This window comes from Watersipora subatra, chromosome 11 (assembly GCF_963576615.1).
Source record: "Watersipora subatra chromosome 11, tzWatSuba1.1, whole genome shotgun sequence".
Classification (NCBI taxonomy): Eukaryota; Metazoa; Bryozoa; class Gymnolaemata; order Cheilostomatida; family Watersiporidae; genus Watersipora; species Watersipora subatra.
The window spans coordinates 11,979,408-12,006,050 of NC_088718.1; the positions used below are offsets into that span (position 1 = coordinate 11,979,408).

The window sequence follows — 26,643 nt, forward strand, 5'->3', positions numbered from 1 at the left end:
AACATAAAAATAACATATTCTCACTTTTAATCCGAAGAAATCTCTTTTAAAGGAAGTTTGTTACTTTTTCTCGACATAAAGTGACGCGCTATCGTAGATCTTATTAGTTTACCGGCTATCTAATGTCTACGCGTGTAAAGACAGGTGAGTAGTAAGCGCCGTTCTTTGGCTTGTTCTTCTCATCTACGAGTTCGAAAGAAAACAGCCCTACATAGAAAGCTTTTACTTACGCGAACAGGTGTGTTAAAAAGATGTTCACGTCGAACCAAATAAAGCGATGCTTTAGAAATGGTGTAATAGCCTCCAAACGAGTACGCTCGCGTTCGACCGCCGCGCGAGTAGCTTCAACTCCTAACGAAACAATCGTAGTACGTCTACTATATACACGTGTAAATTAGGATTCGTTTGCTCTCTCAACATCTGAAAGAGCGGTTAATCGCGCTGCAACGAAACATTCATGCGTACCATGTAAACTAGGATTCGTTCGCTCTCTCAATATTTGAAAGAGCGGTCAATCGCGCTGCCGGTTATTCGTCCAGCTCGCTCATTAGCTATGAAAAGCTATCGAGTTACTTCGAACGCATAGCTTAAAACTTTGCCATTGCGTAACGAATATTCCCGGCTCAAACGAATCGTTGATATTGTGCAAATTAGGAGTCGTGTGTACTCTCATACTTCGACGGCGTGGTTGTTCGCGCTCGATAATATTCGACTCGTTCACTCTTTGGCTAAACGCATAGCGTTCAAGATCTCGCCCGTTCGTACGAAGGTTGCAGGCTCGTTACCGCCGCTTCACGCGCTTTAGATTATTTCGTCAGCATTTTGAAAACTACGGTAAATATTTTCCTTTTAAATAATTATAATTGCGTGGAAATGACCTTACGCGAAAGTAGGCTTTTCGCTAGAGATAGTTCCGCAAAGATAAAAACTGATGGAGCAACCTTAGCTACGCGCTGGCCCGCGCTCATCACCGAACTTAGTTGCGGTCGTAACGTAGATTCCACGTTCCGGTTTGTAATTCGTTTCGAAACTTTTTGACACAATATACCTTTTAGACTTTTACGCATCCGCGAGTACGGTTTTGTTTCATCACGATCGAAGACGATCGCTCGAGTTTACATTACGAGAATGCGTATTTTGCGGCGAAAGGCCGAGTCGAGTTTCATTTAGTTATTTATTTTAGCTTTTAGGTAAACTCGTAACGCCGACATACGAGTTGCGCAATTAAAAGGAAATCTTAACACGAGTTTCTTGAGCTATTACGCCGCGCAAAATGAAAACGAATCGAAATTATATCCTCTTTAAAATACACGGGTAGCAGCGGCGCATGGCTGGTGAAGATGAGGAGATTGAAGCTAGCCGGATAGCATCAAGTACTAATAATATTCATATTATCCAGTTTCGGCTAAAACCTTTGAATGGAAATGATTTTTTATTTTATATCAAAAGATAGAGCGAATTAAAAGACTTTTAAATGGAAATGATTTTTTATTTTATATCAAAAGATAGAGCGAATTAAAAGACTTTTAAATGGAAATGATTTTTTATTTTACATCAAAAGATAGAGCGAATTAAAAGACTTTTAAATGGAAATGATTTTCTAGTTTATATCAAAAGATAGAGCGAATTAAAAGACTTTTAAATGGAAATGATTTTTTATTTTATATCAAGAGATAGAGCGAATTAAGAGACTTTTAAATGGAAATGATTTTTTGTTTTAAATCAAGAGATAGAGCGAATTAAAAGACTTTTAAATGGAAATGATTTTTTATTTTACATCAAGAGATAGAGCGAATTAAAAGACTTTCAAGCGAAAATGATTTTTTATTTTACATCAAGAGATAGAGCGAATTAAAAGACTTTCAAGCGGAAATGATTTTTTATTCTATATCAAGAGATAGAGTGAATTAAAGAAGCTTGAAAATTCTAAATTAGTATAATTTTGATAAAAACTAAAGGTCTACAGCACCCGGTATTCCCAGGCGGTCACCCATCCAAGTACTAACCGGGCTCGACGTTGCTTAGCTTCAGTGATCGGACGAGAACTGGCGTTTTCAACGTGATATGGCCGTAGACATTTAGTAAGCTTCAACAGACGCTAATGAGAAACGTGGCAATAATCAGCGAACGCCCATTGGACAATATAGTCACGGCTTGGTGAGCATTATTATAACTCTGCGTTAATAGCGTGTCTCGAAGAGCGCATCAGTGTCTACGGCCATATCACGTTGAAAACGCCAGTTCTCGTCCGATCACTGAAGCTAAGCAACGTCGAGCCCGGTTAGTACTTGGATGGGTGACCGCCTGGGAATACCGGGTGCTGTAGACTTTTTATTTATTTTTACATCTTGCTATCTTCATCGCGATCTTCGCGCTATCTTCATCTACATGTACATGTACATGTACATGTACATGTTCATGTACATGAACATGTACTACGTATGCGTTATATATATACATATACTATGTACTATGTACTATGTACTATGTACTACGTACGTGTAGTGTGTAACAGTATATATAACTTTGCTGCTGCATTTCCGCGTCAAAACCCTTCTGGCAAGCGTGATCAATTAAAGCGCGACACTTTTTGTAGTCGAAGGATGTACTCTACTCGTGTATAACGAAAACTGTTGCAGCGTCCGATCTCAACATAAAAATAACATATTCTCACTTTTAATCCGAAGAAATCTCTTTTAAAGGAAGTTTGTTACTTTTTCTCGACATAAAGTGACGCGCTATCGTAGATCTTATTAGTTTACCGGCTATCTAATGTCTACGCGTGTAAAGACAGGTGAGTAGTAAGCGCCGTTCTTTGGCTTGTTCTTCTCATCTACGAGTTCGAAAGAAAACAGCCCTACATAGAAAGCTTTTACTTACGCGAACAGGTGTGTTAAAAAGATGTTCACGTCGAACCAAATAAAGCGATGCTTTAGAAATGGTGTAATAGCCTCCAAACGAGTACGCTCGCGTTCGACCGCCGCGCGAGTAGCTTCAACTCCTAACGAAACAATCGTAGTACGTCTACTATATACACGTGTAAATTAGGATTCGTTTGCTCTCTCAACATCTGAAAGAGCGGTTAATCGCGCTGCAACGAAACATTCATGCGTACCATGCAAATTAGGATTCGTTCGCTCTCTCAATATTTGAAAGAGCGGTCAATCGCGCTGCCGGTTATTCGTCCAGCTCGCTCATTAGCTATGAAAAGCTATCGAGTTACTTCGAACGTATAGCTTAAAACTTTGCCATTGCGTAACGAATATTCCCGGCTCAAACGAATCGTTGATATTGTGCAAATTAGGAGTCGTGTGTACTCTCATACTTCGATGGCGTGGTTGTTCGCGCTCGATAATATTCGACTCGTTCACTCATTGGCTAAACGCATAGCGTTCAAGATCTCGCCGATTCGTACGAAGGTTGCAGGCTCGTTACCGCCGCTTCACGCGCTTTAGATTATTTCGTCAGCATTTTGAAAACTACGGTAAATATTTTCCTTTTAAATAATTATAATCGCGTGGAAATGACCTTACGCGAAAGTAGGCTTTTCGCTAGAGATAATTCCGCAAAGATAAAAACTGATGGAGCAACCTTAGCTACGCGCTGGCCCGCGCTCATCACCGAACTTAGTTGCCGTCGTAACGTAGATTCCACGTTCCGGTTTGTAATTCGTTTCGAAACTTTTTGACACAATTTACCTTTTAGACTTTTACGCATCCGCGAGTACGGTTTTGTTTCATCACGATCGAAGACGATCGCTCGAGTTTACATTACGAGAATGCGTATTTTGCGGCGAAAGGCCGAGTCGAGTTTCGTTTAGTTATTTATTTTAGCTTTTAGGTAAACTCGTAACGCCGACATACGAGTTGCGCAATTAAAAGGAAATCTTAACGCGAGTTTCTTGAGCTATTACGCCGCGCAAAATGAAAACGAATCGAAATTATATCCTCTTTAAAATACACGGGTAGCAGCGGCGCATGGCTGGTGAAGATGAGGAGATTGAAGCTAGCCGGATAGCATCAAGTACTAATAATATTCATATTATCCAGTTTCGGCTAAAACCTTTGAATGGAAATGATTTTTTATTTTATATCAAAAGATAGAGCGAATTAAAAGACTTTTAAATGGAAATGATTTTTTATTTTATATCAAAAGATAGAGCGAATTAAAAGACTTTTAAATGGAAATGATTTTTTGTTTTAAATCAAGAGATAGAGCGAATTAAAAGACTTTTAAATGGAAATGATTTTTTATTTTACATCAAGAGATAGAGCGAATTAAAAGACTTTCAAGCGGAAATGATTTTTTATTTTACATCAAGAGATAGAGCGAATTAAAAGACTTTCAAGCGGAAATGATTTTTTATTCTATATCAAGAGATAGAGTGAATTAAAGAAGCTTGAAAATTCTAAATTAGTATAATTTTGATAAAAACTAAAGGTCTACAGCACCCGGTATTCCCAGGCGGTCACCCATCCAAGTACTAACCGGGCTCGACGTTGCTTAGCTTCAGTGATCGGACGAGAACTGGCGTTTTCAACGTGATATGGCCGTAGACATTTAGTAAGCTTCAACAGACGCTAATGAGAAACGTGGCAATAATCAGCGAACGCCCATTGGACAATATAGTCACGGCTTGGTGAGCATTATTATAACTCTGCGTTAATAGCGTGTCTCGAAGAGCGCATCAGTGTCTACGGCCATATCACGTTGAAAACGCCAGTTCTCGTCCGATCACTGAAGCTAAGCAACGTTGAGCCCGGTTAGTACTTGGATGGGTGACCGCCTGGGAATACCGGGTGCTGTAGACTTTTTATTTATTTTTACATCTTGCTATCTTCATCGCGATCTTCGCGCTATCTTCATCTACATGTACATGTACATGTACATGTTCATGTACATGAACATGTACTACGTATGCGTTATATATATACATATACTATGTACTATGTATTATGTACTACGTACGTGTAGTGTGTAACAGTATATATAACTTTGCTGCTGCATTTCCGCGTCAAAACCCTTCTGGCAAGCGTGATCAATTAAAGCGCGACACTTTTTGTAGTCGAAGGATGTACTCTACTCGTGTATAACGAAAACTGTTGCAGCGTCCGATCTCAACATAAAAATAACATATTCTCACTTTTAATCCGAAGAAATCTCTTTTAAAGGAAGTTTGTTACTTTTTCTCGACATAAAGTGACGCGCTATCGTAGATCTTATTAGTTTACCGGCTATCTAATGTCTACGCGTGTAAAGACAGGTGAGTAGAAAGCGCCGTTCTTTGGCTTGTTCTTCTCATCTACGAGTTCGAAAGAAAACAGCCCTACATAGAAAGCTTTTACTTACGCGAACAGGTGTGTTAAAAAGATGTTCACGTCGAACCAAATAAAGCGATGCTTTAGAAATGGTGTAATAGCCTCCAAACGAGTACGCTCGCGTTCGACCGCCGCGCGAGTAGCTTCAACTCCTAACGAAACAATCGTAGTACGTCTACTATATACACGTGTAAATTAGGATTCGTTGGCTCTCTTAACATCTGAAAGAGCGGTTAATCGCGCTGCAACGAAACATTCATGCGTACCATGTAAACTAGGATTCGTTCGCTCTCTCAATATTTGAAAGAGCGGTCAATCGCGCTGCCGGTTATTCGTCCAGCTCGCTCATTAGCTATGAAAAGCTATCGAGTTACTTCGAACGCATAGCTTAAAACTTTGCCATTGCGTAACGAATATTCCCGGCTCAAACGAATCGTTGATATTGTGCAAATTAGGAGTCGTGTGTACTCTCATACTTTGACGGCGTGGTTGTTCGCGCTCGATAATATTCGACTCGTTCACTCATTGGCTAAACGCATAGCGTTCAAGATCTCGCCGATTCGTACGAAGGTTGCAGGCTCGTTACCGCCGCTTCACGCGCTTTAGATTATTTCGTCAGCATTTTGAAAACTACGGTAAATATTTTCCTTTTAAATAATTATAATCGCGTGGAAATGACCTTACGCGAAAGTAGGCTTTTCGCTAGAGATAATTCCGCAAAGATAAAAACTGATGGAGCAACCTTAGCTACGCGCTGGCCCGCGCTCATCACCGAACTTAGTTGCCGTCGTAACGTAGATTCCACGTTCCGGTTTGTAATTCGTTTCGAAACTTTTTGACACAATTTACCTTTTAGACTTTTACGCATCCGCGAGTACGGTTTTGTTTCATCACGATCGAAGACGATCGCTCGAGTTTACATTACGAGAATGCGTATTTTGCGGCGAAAGGCCGAGTCGAGTTTCGTTTAGTTATTTATTTTAGCTTTTAGGCAAACTCGTAACGCCGACATACGAGTTGCGCAATTAAAAGGAAATCTTAACGCGAGTTTCTTGAGCTATTACGCCGCGCAAAATGAAAACGAATCGAAATTATATCCTCTTTAAAATACACGGGTAGCAGCGGCGCATGGCTGGTGAAGATGAGGAGATTGAAGCTAGCCGGATAGCATCAAGTACTAATAATATTCATATTATCCAGTTTCGGCTAAAACCTTTGAATGGAAATGATTTTTTATTTTATATCAAAAGATAGAGCGAATTAAAAGACTTTTAAATGGAAATGATTTTTTATTTTATATCAAAAGATAGAGCGAATTAAAAGACTTTTAAATGGAAATGATTTTTTGTTTTAAATCAAGAGATAGAGCGAATTAAAAGACTTTTAAATGGAAATGATTTTTTATTTTACATCAAGAGATAGAGCGAATTAAAAGACTTTCAAGCGGAAATGATTTTTTATTTTACATCAAGAGATAGAGCGAATTAAAAGACTTTCAAGCGGAAATGATTTTTTATTCTATATCAAGAGATAGAGTGAATTAAAGAAGCTTGAAAATTCTAAATTAGTATAATTTTGATAAAAACTAAAGGTCTACAGCACCCGGTATTCCCAGGCGGTCACCCATCCAAGTACTAACCGGGCTCGACGTTGCTTAGCTTCAGTGATCGGACGAGAACTGGCGTTTTCAACGTGATATGGCCGTAGACACTGATGCGCTCTTCGAGACACGCTATTAACGCAGAGTTATAATAATGCTCACCTAGCCGTGACTATATTGTCCAATGGGCGTTCGCTGATTATTGCCACGTTTCTCATTAGCGTCTGTTGAAGCTTACTAAATGTCTACGGCCATATCACGTTGAAAACGCCAGTTCTCGTCCGATCACTGAAGCTAAGCAACGTCGAGCCCGGTTAGTACTTGGATGGGTGACCGCCTGGGAATACCGGGTGCTGTAGACTTTTTATTTATTTTTACATCTTGCTATCTTCATCGCGATCTTCGCGCTATCTTCATCTACATGTACATGTACATGTACATGTACATGTTCATGTACATGAACATGTACTACGTATGCGTTATATATATACATATACTATGTACTATGTACTACGTACGTGTAGTGTGTAACAGTATATATAACTTTGCTGCTGCATTTCCGCGTCAAAACCCTTCTGGCAAGCGTGATCCATTAAAGCGCGACACTTTTTGTAGTCAAAGGATGTACTCTACTCGTGTATAACGAAAACTGTTGCAGCGTCCGATCTCAACATAAAAATAACATATTCTCACTTTTAATCCGAAGAAATCTCTTTTAAAGGAAGTTTGTTACTTTTTCTCGACATAAAGTGACGCGCTATCGTAGATCTTATTAGTTTACCGGCTATCTAATGTCTACGCGTGTAAAGACAGGTGAGTAGTAAGCGCCGTTCTTTGGCTTGTTCTTCTCATCTACGAGTTCGAAAGAAAACAGCCCTACATAGAAAGCTTTTACTTACGCGAACAGGTGTGTTAAAAAGATGTTCACGTCGAACCAAATAAAGCGATGCTTTAGAAATGGTGTAATAGCCTCCAAACGAGTACGCTCGCGTTCGACCGCCGCGCGAGTAGCTTCAACTCCTAACGAAACAATCGTAGTACGTCTACTATATACACGTGTAAATTAGGATTCGTTTGCTCTCTCAACATCTGAAAGAGCGGTTAATCGCGCTGCAACGAAACATTCATGCGTACCATGTAAACTAGGATTCGTTCGCTCTCTCAATATTTGAAAGATCGGTCAATCGCGCTGCCGGTTATTCGTCCAGCTCGCTCATTAGCTATGAAAAGCTATCGAGTTACTTCGAACGCATAGCTTAAAACTTTGCCATTGCGTAACGAATATTCCCGGCTCAAACGAATCGTTGATATTGTGCAAATTAGGAGTCGTGTGTACTCTCATACTTCGACGGCGTGGTTGTTCGCGCTCGATAATATTCGACTCGTTCACTCATTGGCTAAACGCATAGCGTTCAAGATCTCGCCGATTCGTACGAAGGTTGCAGGCTCGTTACCGCCGCTTCACGCGCTTTAGATTATTTCGTCAGCATTTTGAAAACTACGGTAAATATTTTCCTTTTAAATAATTATAATTGCGTGGAAATGACCTTACGCGAAAGTAGGCTTTTCGCTAGAGATAATTCCGCAAAGATAAAAACTGATGGAGCAACCTTAGCTACGCGCTGGCCCGCGCTCATCACCGAACTTAGTTGCCGTCGTAACGTAGATTCCACGTTCCGGTTTGTAATTCGTTTCGAAACTTTTCGACACAATTTACCTTTTAGACTTTTACGCATCCGCGAGTACGGTTTTGTTTCATCACGATCGAAGACGATCGCTCGAGTTTACATTACGAGAATGCGTATTTTGCGGCGAAGGCCGAGTCGAGTTTCGTTTAGTTATTTATTTTAGCTTTTAGGTAAACTCGTAACGCCGACATACGAGTTGCGCAATTAAAAGAAGATCTTAACGCGAGTTTCTTGAGCTATTACGCCGCGCAAAATGATAACGAATCGAAATTATATCCTCTTTAAAATACACGGGTAGCAGCGGCGCATGGCTGGTGAAGATGAAGAGATTGAAGCTAGCCGGATAGCATCAAGTACTAATAATATTCATATTATCCAGTTTCGGCTAAAACCTTTGAATGGAAATGATTTTTTATTTTATATCAAAAGATAGAGCGAATTAAAAGACTTTTAAATGGAAATGATTTTTTATTTTATATCAAAAGATAGAGCGAATTAAAAGACTTTTAAATGGAAATGATTTTCTAGTTTATATCAAAAGATAGAGCGAATTAAAAGACTTTTAAATGGAAATGAGTTTTTATTTTATATCAAGAGATAGAGCGAATTAAGAGACTTTTAAATGGAAATGATTTTTTGTTTTAAATCAAGAGATAGAGCGAATTAAAAGACTTTTAAATGGAAATGATTTTTTATTTTACATCAAGAGATAGAGCGAATTAAAAGACTTTCAAGCGAAAATGATTTTTTATTTTACATCAAGAGATAGAGCGAATTAAAAGACTTTCAAGCGGAAATGATTTTTTATTCTATATCAAGAGATAGAGTGAATTAAAGAAGCTTGAAAATTCTAAATTAGTATAATTTTGATAAAAACTAAAGGTCTACAGCACCCGGTATCCCCAGGCGGTCACTCATCCAAGTACTAACCGGGCTCGACGTTGCTTAGCTTCAGTGATCGGACGAGAACTGGCGTTTTCAACGTGATATGGCCGTAGACATTTAGTAAGCTTCAACAGACGCTAATGAGAAACGTGGCAATAATCAGCGAACGCCCATTGGACAATATAGTCACGGCTTGGTGAGCATTATTATAACTCTGCGTTAATAGCGTGTCTCGAAGAGCGCATCAGTGTCTACGGCCATATCACGTTGAAAACGCCAGTTCTCGTCCGATCACTGAAGCTAAGCAACGTCGAGCCCGGTTAGTACTTGGATGGGTGACCGCCTGGGAATACCGGGTGCTGTAGACTTTTTATTTATTTTTACATCTTGCTATCTTCATCGCGATCTTCGCGCTATCTTCATCTACATGTACATGTACATGTACATGTACATGTTCATGTACTACGTATGCGTTATATATATACATATACTATGTACTATGTACTACGTACGTGTAGTGTGTAACAGTATATATAACTTTGCTGCTGCATTTCCGCGTCAAAACCCTTCTGGCAAGCGTGATCAATTAAAGCGCGACACTTTTTGTAGTCGAAGGATGTACTCTACTCGTGTATAACGAAAACTGTTGCAGCGTCCGATCTCAACATAAAAATAACATATTCTCACTTTTAATCCGAAGAAATCTCTTTTAAAGGAAGTTTGTTACTTTTTCTCGACATAAAGTGACGCGCTATCGTAGATCTTATTAGTTTACCGGCTATCTAATGTCTACGCGTGTAAAGACAGGTGAGTAGTAAGCGCCGTTCTTTGGCTTGTTCTTCTCATCTACGAGTTCGAAAGAAAACAGCCCTACATAGAATGCTTTTACTTACGCGAACAGGTGTGTTAAAAAGATGTTCACGTCGAACCAAATAAAGCGATGCTTTAGAAATGGTGTAATAGCCTCCAAACGAGTACGCTCGCGTTCGACCGCCGCGCGAGTAGCTTCAACTCCTAACGAAACAATCGTAGTACGTCTACTATATACACGTGTAAATTAGGATTCGTTTGCTCTCTCAACATCTGAAAGAGCGGTTAATCGCGCTGCAACGAAACATTCATGCGTACCATGTAAACTAGGATTCGTTCGCTCTCTCAATATTTGAAAGAGCGGTCAATCGCGCTGCCGGTTATTCGTCCAGCTCGCTCATTAGCTATGAAAAGCTATCGAGTTACTTCGAACGCATAGCTTAAAACTTTGCCATTGCGTAACGAATATTCCCGGCTCAAACGAATCGTTGAAATTGTGCAAATTAGGAGTCGTGTGTACTCTCATACTTCGACGGCGTGGTTGTTCGCGCTCGATAATATTCGACTCGTTCACTCATTGGCTAAACGCATAGCGTTCAAGATCTCGCCGATTCGTACGAAGGTTGCAGGCTCGTTACCGCCGCTTCACGCGCTTTAGATTATTTCGTCAGCATTTTGAAAACTACGGTAAATATTTTCCTTTTAAATAATTATAATTGCGTGGAAATGACCTTACGCGAAAGTAGGCTTTTCGCTAGAGATATTTCCGCAAAGATAAAAACTGATGGAGCAACCTTAGCTACGCGCTGGCCCGCGCTCATCACCGAACTTAGTTGCCGTCGTAACGTAGATTCCACGTTCCGGTTTGCAATTCGTTTCGAAACTTTTTGACACAATTTACCTTTTAGACTTTTACGCATCCGCGAGTACGGTTTTGTTTCATCACGATCGAAGACGATCGCTCGAGTTTACATTACGAGAATGCGTATTTTGCGGCGAAAGGCCGAGTCGAGTTTCGTTTAGTTATTTATTTTAGCTTTTAGGTAAACTCGTAACGCCGACATACGAGTTGCGCAATTAAAAGGAAATCTTAACGCGAGTTTCTTGAGCTATTACGCCGCGCAAAATGAAAACGAATCGAAATTATATCCTCTTTAAAATACTCGGGTAGCAGCGGCGCATGGCTGGTGAAGATGAGGAGATTGAAGCTAGCCGGATAGCATCAAGTACTAATAATATTCATATTATCCAGTTTCGGCTAAAACCTTTGAATGGAAATGATTTTTTATTTTATATCAAAAGATAGAGCGAATTAAAAGACTTTTAAATGGAAATGATTTTTTATTTTATATCAAAAGATAGAGCGAATTAAAAGACTTTTAAATGGAAATGATTTTTTATTTTATATCAAGAGATAGAGCGAATTAAAAGACTTTCAAGCGGAAATGATTTTTTATTTTACATCAAGAGATAGAGCGAATTAAAAGACTTTCAAGCGGAAATGATTTTTTATTCTATATCAAGAGATAGAGTGAATTAAAGAAGCTTGAAAATTCTAAATTAGTATAATTTTGATAAAAACTAAAGGTCTACAGCACCCGGTATTCCCAGGCGGTCACCCATCCAAGTACTAACCGGGCTCGACGTTGCTTAGCTTCAGTGATCGGACGAGAACTGGCGTTTTCAACGTGATATGGCCGTAGACACTGATGCGCTCTTCGAGACACGCTATTAACGCAGAGTTATAATAATGCTCACCAAGCCGTGACTATATTGTCCAATGGGCGTTCGCTGATTATTGCCACGTTTCTCATTAGCGTCTGTTGAAGCTTACTAAATGTCTACGGCCATATCACGTTGAAAACGCCAGTTCTCGTCCGATCACTGAAGCTAAGCAACGTCGAGCCCGGTTAGTACTTGGATGGGTGACCGCCTGGGAATACCGGGTGCTGTAGACTTTTTATTTATTTTTACATCTTGCTATCTTCATCGCGATCTTCGCGCTATCTTCATCTACATGTACATGTACATGTACATGTTCATGTACTACGTATGCGTTATATATATACATATACTATGTACTATGTACTATGTACTACGTACGTGTAGTGTGTAACAGTATATATAACTTTGCTGCTGCATTTCCGCGTCAAAACCCTTCTGGCAAGCGTGATCAATTAAAGCGCGACACTTTTTGTAGTCGAAGGATGTACTCTACTCGTGTATAACGAAAACTGTTGCAGCGTCCGATCTCAACATAAAAATAACATATTCTCACTTTTAATCCGAAGAAATCTCTTTTAAAGGAAGTTTGTTACTTTTTCTCGACATAAAGTGACGCGCTATCGTAGATCTTATTAGTTTACCGGCTATCTAATGTCTACGCGTGTAAAGACAGGTGAGTAGTAAGCGCCGTTCTTTGGCTTGTTCTTCTCATCTACGAGTTCGAAAGAAAACAGCCCTACATAGAAAACTTTTACTTACGCGAACAGGTGTGTTAAAAAGATGTTCACGTCGAACCAAATAAAGCGATGCTTTAGAAATGGTGTAATAGCCTCCAAACGAGTACGCTCGCGTTCGACCGCCGCGCGAGTAGCTTTAACTCCTAACGAAACAATCGTAGTACGTCTACTATATACACGTGTAAATTAGGATTCGTTTGCTCTCTCAACATCTGAAAGAGCGGTTAATCGCGCTGCAACGAAACATTCATGCGTACCATGTAAATTAGGATTCGTTCGCTCTCTCAATATTTGAAAGAGCGGTCAATCGCGCTGCCGGTTATTCGTCCAGCTCGCTCATTAGCTATGAAAAGCTATCGAGTTACTTCGAACGCATAGCTTAAAACTTTGCCATTGCGTAACGAATATTCCCGGCTCAAACGAATCGTTGATATTGTGCAAATTAGGAGTCGTATGTACTCTCATACTTCGACGGCGTGGTTGTTCGCGCTCAATAATATTCGACTCGTTCACTCATTGGCTAAACGCATAGCGTTCAAGATCTCGCCGATTCGTACGAAGGTTGCAGGCTCGTTACCGCCGCTTCACGCGCTTTAGATTATTTCGTCAGCATTTTGAAAACTACGGTAAATATTTTCCTTTTAAATAATTATAATTGCGTGGAAATGACCTTACGCGAAAGTAGGTTTTTCGCTAGAGATATTTCCGCAAAGATAAAAACTGATGGAGCAACCTTAGCTACGCGCTGGCCCGCGCTCATCACCGAACTTAGTTGCCGTCGTAACGTCGATTCCACGTTTCGGTTTGTAATTCGTTTCGAAACTTTTTGACACAATTTACCTTTTAGACTTTTACGCATCCGCGAGTACGGTTTTGTTTCATCACGACCGAAGACGATCGCTCGAGTTTACATTACGAGAATGCGTATTTTGCGGCGAAAGGCCGAGTCGAGTTTCGTTTAGTTATTTATTTTAGCTTTTAGGTAAACTCGTAACGCCGACATACGAGTTGCGCAATTAAAAGGAAATCTTAACGCGAGTTTCTTGAGCTATTACGCCGCGCAAAATGAAAACGAATCGAAATTATATCCTCTTTAAAATACACGGGTAGCAGCGGCGCATGGCTGGTGAAGATGAGGAGATTGAAGCTAGCCGGATAGCATCAAGTACTAATAATATTCATATTATCCAGTTTCGGCTAAAACCTTTGAATGGAAATGATTTTTTATTTTATATCAAAAGATAGAGCGAATTAAAAGACTTTCAAGCGGAAATGATTTTTTATTTTACATCAAGAGATAGAGCGAATTAAAAGACTTTCAAGCGGAAATGATTTTTTATTTTACATCAAGAGATAGAGCGAATTAAAAGACTTTCAAGCGGAAATGATTTTTTATTCTATATCAAGAGATAGAGTGAATTAAAGAAGCTTGAAAATTCTAAATTAGTATAATTTTGATAAAAACTAAAGGTCTACAGCACCCGGTATTCCCAGGCGGTCACCCATCCAAGTACTAACCGGGCTCGACGTTGCTTAGCTTCAGTGATCGGACGAGAACTGGCGTTTTCAACGTGATATGGCCGTAGACATTTAGTAAGCTTCAACAGACGCTAATGAGAAACGTGGCAATAATCAGCGAACGCCCATTGGACAATATAGTCACGGCTTGGTGAGCATTATTATAACTCTGCGTTAATAGCGTGTCTCGAAGAGCGCATCAGTGTCTACGGCCATATCGCGTTGAAAACGCCAGTTCTCGTCCGATCACTGAAGCTAAGCAACGTCGAGCCCGGTTAGTACTTGGATGGGTGACCGCCTGGGAATACCGGGTGCTGTAGACTTTTTATTTATTTTTACATCTTGCTATCTTCATCGCGATCTTTGCGCTATCTTCATCTACATGTACATGTACATGTACATGTTCATGTACATGAACATGTACTACGTATGCGTTATATATATACATATACTATGTACTATGTACTATGTACTACGTACGTGTAGTGTGTAACAGTATATATAACTTTGCTGCTGCATTTCCGCGTCAAAACCCTTCTGGCAAGCGTGATCAATTAAAGCGCGACACTTTTTGTAGTCGAAGGATGTACTCTACTGGTGTATAACGAAAACAGTTGCAGCGTCCGATCTCAACATAAAAATAACATATTCTCACTTTTAATCCGAAGAAATCTCTTTTAAAGGAAGTTTGTTACTTTTTCTCGACATAAAGTGACGCGCTATCGTAGATCTTATTAGTTTACCGGCTATCTAATGTCTACGCGTGTAAAGACAGGTGAGTAGAAAGCGCCGTTCTTTGGCTTGTTCTTCTCATCTACGAGTTCGAAAGAAAACAGCCCTACATAGAAAGCTTTTACTTACGCGAACAGGTGTGTTAAAAAGATGTTCACGTCGAACCAAATAAAGCGATGCTTTAGAAATGGTGTAATAGCCTCCAAACGAGTACGCTCGCGTTCGACCGCCGCGCGAGTAGCTTCAACTCCTAACGAAACAATCGTAGTACGTCTACTATATACACGTGTAAATTAGGATTCGTTTGCTCTCTTAACATCTGAAAGAGCGGTTAATCGCGCTGCAACGAAACATTCATGCGTACCATGTAAACTAGGATTCGTTCGCTCTCTCAATATTTGAAAGAGCGGTCAATCGCGCTGCCGGTTATTCGTCCAGCTCGCTCATTAGCTATGAAAAGCTATCGAGTTACTTCGAACGCATAGCTTAAAACTTTGCCATTGCGAAACGAATATTCCCGGCTCAAACGAATCGTTGATATTGTGCAAATTAGGAGTCGTGTGTACTCTCATACTTCGACGGCGTGGTTGTTCGCGCTCGATAATATTCGACTCGTTCACTCATTGGCTAAACGCATAGCGTTAAAGATCTCGCCGATTCGTACGAAGGTTGCAGGCTCGTTACCGCCGCTTCACGCGCTTTAGATTATTTCGTCAGCATTTTGAAAACTACGGTAAATATTTTCCTTTTAAATAATTATAATTGCGTGGAAATGACCTTACGCGAAAGTAGGCTTTTCGCTAGAGATAGTTCCGCAAAGATAAAAACTGATGGGGCAACCTTAGCTACGCGCTGGCCCGCGCTCATCACCGAACTTAGTTGCCGTCGTAACGTAGATTCCACGTTCCGGTTTGTAATTCGTTTCGAAACTAAATAACTAAACGAAACTCGACTCGGCCTTTCGCCGCAAAATACGCATTCTCGTAATGTAAACTCGAGCGATCGTCTTCGATCGTGATGAAACAAAACCGTACTCGCGGATGCGTAAAAGTCTAAAAGGTATATTGTGTCAAAAAGTTTCGAAACGAATTACAAACCGGAACGTGGAATCTACGTTACGACGGCAACTAAGTTCGGTGATGAGCGCGGGCCAGCGCGTAGCTAAGGTTGCTCCATCAGTTTTTATCTTTGCGGAATTATCTCTAGCGAAAAGCCTACTTTTGCGTAAGGTCATTTCCACGCGATTATAATTATTTAAAAGGAAAATATTTACCGTAGTTTTCAAAATGCTGACGAAATAATCTAAAGCGCGTGAAGCGGCGGTAACGAGCCTGCAACCTTCGTACGAATCGGCGAGATCTTGAACGCTATGCGTTTAGCCAATGAGTGAACGAGTCGAATATTATCGAGCGCGAACAACCACGCCGTCGAAGTATGAGAGTACACACGACTCCTAATTTGCACAATATCAACGATTCGTTTGAGCCGGGAATATTCGTTACGCAATGGCAAAGTTTTAAGCTATGCGTTCGAAGTAACTCGATAGCTTTTCATAGCTAATGAGCGAGCTGGACGAATAACCGGCAGCGCGATTGACCGCTCTTTCAAATATTGAGAGAGCGAACGAATCCTAGTTTACATGGTACGCATGAATGTTTCGTTGCAGCGCGATTAACCGCTCTTTCAGATGTTGAGAGAGCAAACGAATCCTAATTTACACGTGTATATAGTAGACATACTACGATTGTTTCGTTAGGAGTTGAAGCTACTCGCGCGGCGGTCGAACGCGAGCGTACTCGTTTGGAGGCTATTACACCATTTCTAAAGCATCGCTTTATTTGGTTCGACGTGAACATCTTTTTAACACACCTGTTCGCGTAAGTAAAAGCTTTCTATGTAGGGCTGTTTTCTTTCGAACTCGTAGATGAGAAGAACAAGCCAAAGAACGGCGCTTACTACTCACCTGTCTTTACACGCGTAGACATTAGATAGCCGGTAAACTAATAAGATCTACGATAGCGCGTCACTTTATGTCGAGAAAAAGTAACAAACTTCCTTTAAAAGAGATTTCTTCGGATTAAAAGTGAGAATATGTTATTTTTATGTTGAGATCGGACGCTGCAACAGTTTTCGTTATACACGAGTAGAGTACATCCTTCGACTACAAAAAGTGTCGCGCTTTAATTGATCACGCTTGCCAGAAGGGTTTTGACGCGGAAATGCAGCAGCAAAGTTATATATACTGTTACACACTACACGTACGTAGTACATAGTACATAGTACATAGTATATGTATATATATAACGCATACGTAGTACATGAACATGTACATGTACATGTACATGTAGATGAAGATAGCGCGAAGATCGCGATGAAGATAGCAAGATGTAAAAAGTAAATAAAAAGTCTACAGCACCCGGTATTCCCAGGCGGTCACCCATCCAAGTACTAACCGGGCTCGACGTTGCTTAGCTTCAGTGATCGGACGAGAACTGGCGTTTTCAACGTGATATGGCCGTAGACACTGATGCGCTCTTCGAGACACGCTATTAACGCAGAGTTATAATAATGCTCACCAAGCCGTGACTATATTGTCCAATGGGCGTTCGCTGATTATTGCCACGTTTCTCATTAGCGTCTGTTGAAGCTTACTAAATGTCTACGGCCATATCACGTTGAAAACGCCAGTTCTCGTCCGATCACTGAAGCTAAGCAACGTCGAGCCCGGTTAGTACTTGGATGGGTGACCGCCTGGGAATACCGGGTGCTGTAGACTTTTTATTTATTTTTACATCTTGCTATCTTCATCGCGATCTTCGCGCTATCTTCATCTACATGTACATGTACATGTACATGTACATGTTCATGTACATGAACATGTACTACGTATGCGTTATATATATACATTTACTATGTACTATGTACTACGTACGTGTAGTGTGTAACAGTATATATAACTTTGCTGCTGCATTTCCGCGTCAAAACCCTTCTGGCAAGCGTGATCAATTAAAGCGCGACACTTTTTGTAGTCAAAGGATGTACTCTACTCGTGTATAACGAAAACTGTTGCAGCGTCCGATCTCAACATAAAAATAACATATTCTCACTTTTAATCCGAAGAAATCTCTTTTAAAGGAAGTTTGTTACTTTTTCTCGACATAAAGTGACGCGCTATCGTAGATCTTATTAGTTTACCGGCTATCTAATGTCTACGCGTGTAAAGACAGGTGAGTAGTAAGCGCCGTTCTTTGGCTTGTTCTTCTCATCTACGAGTTCGAAAGAAAACAGCCCTACATAGAAAGCTTTTACTTACGCGAACAGGTGTGTTAAAAAGATGTTCACGTCGAACCAAATAAAGCGATGCTTTAGAAATGGTGTAATAGCCTCCAAACGAGTACGCTCGCGTTCGACCGCCGCGCGAGTAGCTTCAACTCCTAACGAAACAATCGTAGTATGTCTACTATATACACGTGTAAATTAGGATTCGTTTGCTCTCTCAACATCTGAAAGAGCGGTTAATCGCGCTGCAACGAAACATTCATGCGTACCATGTAAACTAGGATTCGTTCGCTCTCTCAATATTTGAAAGAGCGGTCAATCGCGCTGCCGGTTATTCGTGCAGCTCGCTCATTAGCTATGAAAAGCTATCGAGTTACTTCGAACGCATAGCTTAAAACTTTGCCATTGCGTAACGAATATTCCCGGCTCAAACGAATCGTTGATATTGTGCAAATTAGGAGTCGTGTGTACTCTCATACTTCGACGGCGTGGTTGTTCGCGCTCGATAATATTCGACTCGTTCACTCATTGGCTAAACGCATAGCGTTCAAGATCTCGCCGATTCGTACGAAGGTTGCAGGCTCGTTACCGCCGCTTCACGCGCTTTAGATTATTTCGTCAGCATTTTGAAAACTACGGTAAATATTTTCCTTTTAAATAATTATAATTGCGTGGAAATGACCTTACGCGAAAGTAGGCTTTTCGCTAGAGATAATTCCGCAAAGATAAAAACTGATGGAGCAACCTTAGCTACGCGCTGGCCCGCGCTCATCACCGAACTTAGTTGCCGTCGTAACGTAGATTCCACGTTCCGGTTTGTAATTCGTTTCGAAACTTTTCGACACAATTTACCTTTTAGACTTTTACGCATCCGCGAGTACGGTTTTGTTTCATCACGATCGAAGACGATCGCTCGAGTTTACATTACGAGAATGCGTATTTTGCGGCGAAGGCCGAGTCGAGTTTCGTTTAGTTATTTATTTTAGCTTTTAGGTAAACTCGTAACGCCGACATACGAGTTGCGCAATTAAAAGGAAATCTTAACGCGAGTTTCTTGAGCTATTACGCCGCGCAAAATGATAACGAATCGAAATTATATCCTCTTTAAAATACACGGGTAGCAGCGGCGCATGGCTGGTGAAGATGAAGAGATTGAAGCTAGCCGGATAGCATCAAGTACTAATAATATTCATATTATCCAGTTTCGGCTAAAACCTTTGAATGGAAATGATTTTTTATTTTATATCAAAAGATAGAGCGAATTAAAAGACTTTTAAATGGAAATGATTTTTTATTTTATATCAAAAGATAGAGCGAATTAAAAGACTTTTAAATGGAAATGATTTTCTAGTTTATATCAAAAGATAGAGCGAATTAAAAGACTTTTAAATGGAAATGATTTTTTATTTTATATCAAGAGATAGAGCGAATTAAGAGACTTTTAAATGGAAATGATTTTTTGTTTTATATCAAGAGATAGAGCGAATTAAAAGACTTTTAAATGGAAATGATTTTTTATTTTACATCAAGAGATAGAGCGAATTAAAAGACTTTCAAGCGAAAATGATTTTTTATTTTACATCAAGAGATAGAGCGAATTAAAAGACTTTCAAGCGGAAATGATTTTTTATTCTATATCAAGAGATAGAGTGAATTAAAGAAGCTTGAAAATTCTAAATTAGTATAATTTTGATAAAAACTAAAGGTCTACAGCACCCGGTATTCCCAGGCGGTCACCCATCCAAGTACTAAGCGGGCTCGACGTTGCTTAGCTTCAGTGATCGGACGAGAACTGGCGTTTTCAACGTGATATGGCCGTAGACACTGATGCGCTCTTTGAGACACGCTATTAACGCAGAGTTATAATAATGCTCACCAAGCCGTGACTATATTGTCCAATGGGCGTTCGCTGATTATTGCCACGTTTCTCATTAGCGTCTGTTGAAGCTTACTAAATGTCTACGGCCATATCACGTTGAAAACGCCAGTTCTCGTCCGATCACTGAAGCTAAGCAACGTCGAGCCCGGTTAGTACTTGGATGGGTGACCGCCTGGGAATACCGGGTGCTGTAGACTTTTTATTTATTTTTACATCTTGCTATCTTCATCGCGATCTTCGCGCTATCTTCATCTACATGTACATGAACATGTACATGTACATGTTCATGTACATGAACATGTACTACGTATGCGTTATATATATACATATACTATGTACTATGTACTATGTACTACGTACGTGTAGTGTGTAACAGTATATATAACTTTGCTGCTGCATTTCCGCGTCAAAACCCTTCTGGCAAGCGTGATCAATTAAAGCGCGACACTTTTTGTAGTCGAAGGATGTACTCTACTCGTGTATAACGAAAACTGTTGCAGCGTCCGATCTCAACATAAAAATAACATATTCTCACTTTTAATCCAAAGAAATCTCTTTTAAAGGAAGTTTGTTACTTTTTTTCGACATAAAGTGACGCGCTATCGTAGATCTTATTAGTTTACCGTCTTTCTAATGTCTACGCGTGTAAAGACAGGTGAGTAGTAAGCGCCGTTCTTTGGCTTGTTCTTCTCATCTACGAGTTCGAAAGAAAACAGCCCTACATAGAAAGCTTTTACTTACGCGAACAGGTGTGTTAAAAAGATGTTCACGTCGAACCAAATAAAGCGATGCTTTAAAAATGGTGTAATAGCCTCCAAACGAGTACGCTCGCGTTCGACCGCCGCGCGAGTAGCTTCAACTCCTAACGAAACAATCGTAGTACGTCTACTATATACACGTGTAAATTAGGATTCGTTTGCTCTCTTAACATCTGAAAGAGCGGTTAATCGCGCTGCAACGAAACATTCATGCGTACCATGTAAACTAGGATTCGTTCGCTCTCTCAATATTTGAAAGAGCGGTCAATCGCGCTGCCGGTTATTCGTCCAGCTCGCTCATTAGCTATGAAAAGCTATCGAGTTACTTCGAACGCATAGCTTAAAACTTTGCCATTGCGTAACGAATATTCCCGGCTCAAACGAATCGTTGATATTGTGCAAACTAGGAGTCGTATGTACTCTCATACTTCGACGGCGTGGTTGTTCGCGCTCGATAATATTCGACTCGTTCACTCATTGGCTAAACGCATAGCGTTCAAGATCTCGCCGATTCGTACGAAGGTTGCAGGCTCGTTACCGCCGCTTCACGCGCTTTAGATTATTTCGTCAGCATTTTGAAAACTACGGTAAATATTTTCCTTTTAAATAATTATAATTGCGTGGAAATGACCTTACGCGAAAGTAGGTTTTTCGCTAGAGATATTTCCGCAAAGATAAAAACTGATGGAGCAACCTTAGCTACGCGCTGGCCCGCGCTCATCACCGAACTTAGTTGCCGTCGTAACGTCGATTCCACGTTTCGGTTTGTAATTCGTTTCGAAACTTTTTGACACAATTTACCTTTTAGACTTTTACGCATCCGCGAGTACGGTTTTGTTTCATCACGACCGAAGACGATCGCTCGAGTTTACATTACGAGAATGCGTATTTTGCGGCGAAAGGCCGAGTCGAGTTTCGTTTAGTTATTTATTTTAGCTTTTAGGTAAACTCGTAACGCCGACATACGAGTTGCGCAATTAAAAGGAAATCTTAACGCGAGTTTCTTGAGCTATTACGCCGCGCAAAATGAAAACGAATCGAAATTATATCCTCTTTAAAATACACGGGTAGCAGCGGCGCATGGCTGGTGAAGATGAGGAGATTGAAGCTAGCCGGATAGCATCAAGTACTAATAATATTCATATTATCCAGTTTCGGCTAAAACCTTTGAATGGAAATGATTTTTTATTTTATATCAAAAGATAGAGCGAATTAAAAGACTTTTAAATGGAAATGATTTTTTATTTTATATCAAAAGATAGAGCGAATTAAAAGACTTTTAAATGGAAATGATTTTTTATTTTATATCAAGAGATAGAGCGAATTAAGAGACTTTTAAATGGAAATGATTTTTTGTTTTAAATCAAGAGATAGAGCGAATTAAAAGACTTTTAAATGGAAATGATTTTTTATTTTACATCAAGAGATAGAGCGAATTAAAAGACTTTCAAGCGGAAATGATTTTTTATTTTACATCAAGAGATAGAGCGAATTAAAAGACTTTCAAGCGGAAATGATTTTTTATTCTATATCAAGAGATAGAGTGAATTAAAGAAGCTTGAAAATTCTAAATTAGTATAATTTTGATAAAAACTAAAGGTCTACAGCACCCGGTATTCCCAGGCGGTCACCCATCCAAGTACTAACCGGGCTCGACGTTGCTTAGCTTCAGTGATCGGACGAGAACTGGCGTTTTCAACGTGATATGGCCGTAGACATTTAGTAAGCTTCAACAGACGCTAATGAGAAACGTGGCAATAATCAGCGAACGCCCATTGGACAATATAGTCACGGCTTGGTGAGCATTATTATAACTCTGCGTTAATAGCGTGTCTCGAAGAGCGCATCAGTGTCTACGGCCATATCACGTTGAAAACGCCAGTTCTCGTCCGATCACTGAAGCTAAGCAACGTCGAGCCCGGTTAGTACTTGGATGGGTGACCGCCTGGGAATACCGGGTGCTGTAGACTTTTTATTTATTTTTACATCTTGCTATCTTCATCGCGATCTTCGCGCTATCTTCATCTACATGTACATGTACATGTACATGTTCATGTACATGAACATGTACTACGTATGCGTTATATATATATACATATACTATGTACTATGTACTACGTACGTGTAGTGTGTAACAGTATATATAACTTTGCTGCTGCATTTCCGCGTCAAAACCCTTCTGGCAAGCGTGATCAATTAAAGCGCGACACTTTTTGTAGTCGAAGGATGTACTCTACTCGTGTATAACGAAAACTGTTGCAGCGTCCGATCTCAACATAAAAATAACATATTCTCACTTTTAATCCGAAGAAATCTCTTTTAAAGGAAGTTTGTTACTTTTTCTCGACATAAAGTGACGCGCTATCGTAGATCTTATTAGTTTACCGGCTATCTAATGTCTACGCGTGTAAAGACAGGTGAGTAGTAAGCGCCGTTCTTTGGCTTGTTCTTCTCATCTACGAGTTCGAAAGAAAACAGCCCTACATAGAATGCTTTTACTTACGCGAACAGGTGTGTTAAAAAGATGTTCACGTCGAACCAAATAAAGCGATGCTTTAGAAATGGTGTAATAGCCTCCAAACGAGTACGCTCGCGTTCGACCGCCGCGCGAGTAGCTTCAACTCCTAACGAAACAATCGTAGTACGTCTACTATATACACGTGTAAATTAGGATTCGTTTGCTCTCTCAACATCTGAAAGAGCGGTTAATCGCGCTGCAACGAAACATTCATGCGTACCATGTAAACTAGGATTCGTTCGCTCTCTCAATATTTGAAAGAGCGGTCAATCGCGCTGCCGGTTATTCGTCCAGCTCGCTCATTAGCTATGAAAAGCTATCGAGTTACTTCGAACGCATAGCTTAAAACTTTGCCATTGCGTAACGAATATTCCCGGCTCAAACGAATCGTTGAAATTGTGCAAATTAGGAGTCGTGTGTACTCTCATACTTCGACGGCGTGGTTGTTCGCGCTCGATAATATTCGACTCGTTCACTCATTGGCTAAACGCATAGCGTTCAAGATCTCGCCGATTCGTACGAAGGTTGCAGGCTCGTTACCGCCGCTTCACGCGCTTTAGATTATTTCGTCAGCATTTTGAAAACTACGGTAAATATTTTCCTTTTAAATAATTATAATTGCGTGGAAATGACCTTACGCGAAAGTAGGCTTTTCGCTAGAGATATTTCCGCAAAGATAAAAACTGATGGAGCAACCTTAGCTACGCGCTGGCCCGCGCTCATCACCGAACTTAGTTGCCGTCGTAACGTAGATTCCACGTTCCGGTTTGCAATTCGTTTCGAAACTTTTTGACACAATTTACCTTTTAGACTTTTACGCATCCGCGAGTACGGTTTTGTTTCATCACGATCGAAGACGATCGCTCGAGTTTACATTACGAGAATGCGTATTTTGCGGCGAAAGGCCGAGTCGAGTTTCGTTTAGTTATTTATTTTAGCTTTTAGGTAAACTCGTAACGCCGACATACGAGTTGCGCAATTAAAAGGAAATCTTAACGCGAGTTTCTTGAGCTATTACGCCGCGCAAAATGAAAACGAATCGAAATTATATCCTCTTTAAAATACTCGGGTAGCAGCGGCGCATGGCTGGTGAAGATGAGGAGATTGAAGCTAGCCGGATAGCATCAAGTACTAATAAAATTCATATTATCCAGTTTCGGCTAAAACCTTTGAATGGAAATGATTTTTTATTTTATATCAAAAGATAGAGCGAATTAAAAGACTTTTAAATGGAAATGATTTTTTATTTTATATCAAAAGATAGAGCGAATTAAAAGACTTTTAAATGGAAATGATTTTTTATTTTATATCAAGAGATAGAGCGAATTAAAAGACTTTCAAGCGGAAATGATTTTTTATTTTACATCAAGAGATAGAGCGAATTAAAAGACTTTCAAGCGGAAATGATTTTTTATTCTATATCAAGAGATAGAGTGAATTAAAGAAGCTTGAAAATTCTAAATTAGTATAATTTTGATAAAAACTAAAGGTCTACAGCACCCGGTATTCCCAGGCGGTCACCCATCCAAGTACTAACCGGGCTCGACGTTGCTTAGCTTCAGTGATCGGACGAGAACTGGCGTTTTCAACGTGATATGGCCGTAGACACTGATGCGCTCTTCGAGACACGCTATTAACGCAGAGTTATAATAATGCTCACCAAGCCGTGACTATATTGTCCAATGGGCGTTCGCTGATTATTGCCACGTTTCTCATTAGCGTCTGTTGAAGCTTACTAAATGTCTACGGCCATATCACGTTGAAAACGCCAGTTCTCGTCCGATCACTGAAGCTAAGCAACGTCGAGCCCGGTTAGTACTTGGATGGGTGACCGCCTGGGAATACCGGGTGCTGTAGACTTTTTATTTATTTTTACATCTTGCTATCTTCATCGCGATCTTCGCGCTATCTTCATCTACATGTACATGTACATGTACATGTTCATGTACTACGTATGCGTTATATATATACATATACTATGTACTATGTACTATGTACTACGTACGTGTAGTGTGTAACAGTATATATAACTTTGCTGCTGCATTTCCGCGTCAAAACCCTTCTGGCAAGCGTGATCAATTAAAGCGCGACACTTTTTGTAGTCGAAGGATGTACTCTACTCGTGTATAACGAAAACTGTTGCAGCGTCCGATCTCAACATAAAAATAACATATTCTCACTTTTAATCCGAAGAAATCTCTTTTAAAGGAAGTTTGTTACTTTTTCTCGACATAAAGTGACGCGCTATCGTAGATCTTATTAGTTTACCGGCTATCTAATGTCTACGCGTGTAAAGACAGGTGAGTAGTAAGCGCCGTTCTTTGGCTTGTTCTTCTCATCTACGAGTTCGAAAGAAAACAGCCCTACATAGAAAACTTTTACTTACGCGAACAGGTGTGTTAAAAAGATGTTCACGTCGAACCAAATAAAGCGATGCTTTAGAAATGGTGTAATAGCCTCCAAACGAGTACGCTCGCGTTCGACCGCCGCGCGAGTAGCTTTAACTCCTAACGAAACAATCGTAGTACGTCTACTATATACACGTGTAAATTAGGATTCGTTTGCTCTCTCAACATCTGAAAGAGCGGTTAATCGCGCTGCAACGAAACATTCATGCGTACCATGTAAATTAGGATTCGTTCGCTCTCTCAATATTTGAAAGAGCGGTCAATCGCGCTGCCGGTTATTCGTCCAGCTCGCTCATTAGCTATGAAAAGCTATCGAGTTACTTCGAACGCATAGCTTAAAACTTTGCCATTGCGTAACGAATATTCCCGGCTCAAACGAATCGTTGATATTGTGCAAATTAGGAGTCGTATGTACTCTCATACTTCGACGGCGTGGTTGTTCGCGCTCAATAATATTCGACTCGTTCACTCATTGGCTAAACGCATAGCGTTCAAGATCTCGCCGATTCGTACGAAGGTTGCAGGCTCGTTACCGCCGCTTCACGCGCTTTAGATTATTTCGTCAGCATTTTGAAAACTACGGTAAATATTTTCCTTTTAAATAATTATAATTGCGTGGAAATGACCTTACGCGAAAGTAGGTTTTTCGCTAGAGATATTTCCGCAAAGATAAAAACTGATGGAGCAACCTTAGCTACGCGCTGGCCCGCGCTCATCACCGAACTTAGTTGCCGTCGTAACGTCGATTCCACGTTTCGGTTTGTAATTCGTTTCGAAACTTTTTGACA

The 26,643-nt window shown here is 40.3% G+C and overlaps 20 non-coding genes across 20 annotated transcripts; 10 read left to right on the forward strand and 10 right to left on the reverse strand.

The window, feature by feature from the left end:
• Positions 1–1,957: 1,957 nt before the first annotated feature.
• On the reverse strand, positions 1,958–2,076 carry LOC137409414 (5S ribosomal RNA). The gene has a single exon (XR_010980635.1). It is a non-coding gene; the product is annotated as a 5S ribosomal RNA (ribosomal RNA).
• Positions 2,077–2,210: 134 nt separating this feature from the next.
• LOC137409531 (5S ribosomal RNA) lies at positions 2,211–2,329 on the forward strand. The gene has a single exon (XR_010980745.1). It is a non-coding gene; the product is annotated as a 5S ribosomal RNA (ribosomal RNA).
• A 2,110-nt stretch (positions 2,330–4,439) lies between these two features.
• On the reverse strand, positions 4,440–4,558 carry LOC137409426 (5S ribosomal RNA). Its single transcript, XR_010980646.1, has one exon. It is a non-coding gene; the product is annotated as a 5S ribosomal RNA (ribosomal RNA).
• A 134-nt stretch (positions 4,559–4,692) lies between these two features.
• Positions 4,693–4,811, forward strand: LOC137409319 (5S ribosomal RNA). Its single transcript, XR_010980545.1, has one exon. It is a non-coding gene; the product is annotated as a 5S ribosomal RNA (ribosomal RNA).
• Positions 4,812–6,908: 2,097 nt separating this feature from the next.
• Positions 6,909–7,027, reverse strand: LOC137409439 (5S ribosomal RNA). The gene has a single exon (XR_010980657.1). It is a non-coding gene; the product is annotated as a 5S ribosomal RNA (ribosomal RNA).
• Positions 7,028–7,161: 134 nt separating this feature from the next.
• On the forward strand, positions 7,162–7,280 carry LOC137409533 (5S ribosomal RNA). Its single transcript, XR_010980747.1, has one exon. It is a non-coding gene; the product is annotated as a 5S ribosomal RNA (ribosomal RNA).
• A 2,207-nt stretch (positions 7,281–9,487) lies between these two features.
• On the reverse strand, positions 9,488–9,606 carry LOC137409208 (5S ribosomal RNA). Its single transcript, XR_010980444.1, has one exon. It is a non-coding gene; the product is annotated as a 5S ribosomal RNA (ribosomal RNA).
• A 134-nt stretch (positions 9,607–9,740) lies between these two features.
• On the forward strand, positions 9,741–9,859 carry LOC137409534 (5S ribosomal RNA). Its single transcript, XR_010980748.1, has one exon. It is a non-coding gene; the product is annotated as a 5S ribosomal RNA (ribosomal RNA).
• A 2,028-nt stretch (positions 9,860–11,887) lies between these two features.
• Positions 11,888–12,006, reverse strand: LOC137409451 (5S ribosomal RNA). The gene has a single exon (XR_010980669.1). It is a non-coding gene; the product is annotated as a 5S ribosomal RNA (ribosomal RNA).
• Positions 12,007–12,140: 134 nt separating this feature from the next.
• Positions 12,141–12,259, forward strand: LOC137409535 (5S ribosomal RNA). Its single transcript, XR_010980749.1, has one exon. It is a non-coding gene; the product is annotated as a 5S ribosomal RNA (ribosomal RNA).
• A 1,973-nt stretch (positions 12,260–14,232) lies between these two features.
• LOC137409462 (5S ribosomal RNA) lies at positions 14,233–14,351 on the reverse strand. Its single transcript, XR_010980680.1, has one exon. It is a non-coding gene; the product is annotated as a 5S ribosomal RNA (ribosomal RNA).
• A 134-nt stretch (positions 14,352–14,485) lies between these two features.
• Positions 14,486–14,604, forward strand: LOC137409061 (5S ribosomal RNA). Its single transcript, XR_010980307.1, has one exon. It is a non-coding gene; the product is annotated as a 5S ribosomal RNA (ribosomal RNA).
• A 2,813-nt stretch (positions 14,605–17,417) lies between these two features.
• Positions 17,418–17,536, reverse strand: LOC137409536 (5S ribosomal RNA). Its single transcript, XR_010980750.1, has one exon. It is a non-coding gene; the product is annotated as a 5S ribosomal RNA (ribosomal RNA).
• A 134-nt stretch (positions 17,537–17,670) lies between these two features.
• LOC137409537 (5S ribosomal RNA) lies at positions 17,671–17,789 on the forward strand. The gene has a single exon (XR_010980751.1). It is a non-coding gene; the product is annotated as a 5S ribosomal RNA (ribosomal RNA).
• A 2,207-nt stretch (positions 17,790–19,996) lies between these two features.
• LOC137409150 (5S ribosomal RNA) lies at positions 19,997–20,115 on the reverse strand. The gene has a single exon (XR_010980390.1). It is a non-coding gene; the product is annotated as a 5S ribosomal RNA (ribosomal RNA).
• A 134-nt stretch (positions 20,116–20,249) lies between these two features.
• Positions 20,250–20,368, forward strand: LOC137409538 (5S ribosomal RNA). Its single transcript, XR_010980752.1, has one exon. It is a non-coding gene; the product is annotated as a 5S ribosomal RNA (ribosomal RNA).
• A 2,159-nt stretch (positions 20,369–22,527) lies between these two features.
• Positions 22,528–22,646, reverse strand: LOC137409473 (5S ribosomal RNA). Its single transcript, XR_010980691.1, has one exon. It is a non-coding gene; the product is annotated as a 5S ribosomal RNA (ribosomal RNA).
• Positions 22,647–22,780: 134 nt separating this feature from the next.
• Positions 22,781–22,899, forward strand: LOC137409539 (5S ribosomal RNA). Its single transcript, XR_010980753.1, has one exon. It is a non-coding gene; the product is annotated as a 5S ribosomal RNA (ribosomal RNA).
• A 2,036-nt stretch (positions 22,900–24,935) lies between these two features.
• On the reverse strand, positions 24,936–25,054 carry LOC137409485 (5S ribosomal RNA). The gene has a single exon (XR_010980702.1). It is a non-coding gene; the product is annotated as a 5S ribosomal RNA (ribosomal RNA).
• A 134-nt stretch (positions 25,055–25,188) lies between these two features.
• On the forward strand, positions 25,189–25,307 carry LOC137409540 (5S ribosomal RNA). Its single transcript, XR_010980754.1, has one exon. It is a non-coding gene; the product is annotated as a 5S ribosomal RNA (ribosomal RNA).
• Positions 25,308–26,643: the final 1,336 nt, after the last annotated feature.